At 42.3% G+C, this 542-nt stretch overlaps 1 protein-coding gene across 1 annotated transcript in view; it reads right to left on the reverse strand.

The window, feature by feature from the left end:
* LOC107552357 (transmembrane protein FAM155A-like) overlaps positions 1–542 on the reverse strand; it is a 125,277-nt gene that overhangs the window by 98,600 nt on the left and 26,135 nt on the right. The gene's annotated exons all lie outside the window — the stretch shown is intronic.

Here is a 542-nt window from a genome sequence, read left to right on the forward strand (position 1 = left end):
TGATTGGCCAAATACCTTAAGCGTGTGACGGAAATGTTACGCACCTGCCATACTGTGATGCCGCGTCCCGGAGCGACGAGACAAAACCAGTAAAACCCATTACAAACGAGGCATTTGTTGTATCCAGTGGGGACATAATTACTGATTATAATGACTTATACTGTCTTTTTACGTATTGCGTTGCGTATCGCGCTGCGTAAACTTAAAACAATGTTTGCATTTGTGATCGGAGAAACAACCAACAACAAGCGTTACTCTTCACTGCTCAAAACTCGCGTTTGAATCGTCAGTGGCAAATTTTTTAAATATGAAAACTTACTTACAGGCTGTGAGTCAGAAGCACCAGACTGTCCTTGCAAAGTTGGAATTGCCCCACTTTATAGAAACAGACATCGGCATTGTAGGCTACTCTCTCAGGAAACAGTCCTTGTCCTCCATAAAATGTGCTGCACACATCTGAATATTTGGGTTGAACTGTTCCAGAACAGTGTTGTAAACACAACTTAACCACTGATTTCTAGTTGTGTCCTCTTTTGGAAGGC

This window comes from Sinocyclocheilus grahami, unplaced genomic scaffold (genome assembly GCF_001515645.1).
Source record: "Sinocyclocheilus grahami isolate Dianchi unplaced genomic scaffold, SAMN03320097.WGS_v1.1 scaffold448.1, whole genome shotgun sequence".
In the NCBI taxonomy this organism is placed as follows: Eukaryota; Metazoa; Chordata; class Actinopteri; order Cypriniformes; family Cyprinidae; genus Sinocyclocheilus; species Sinocyclocheilus grahami.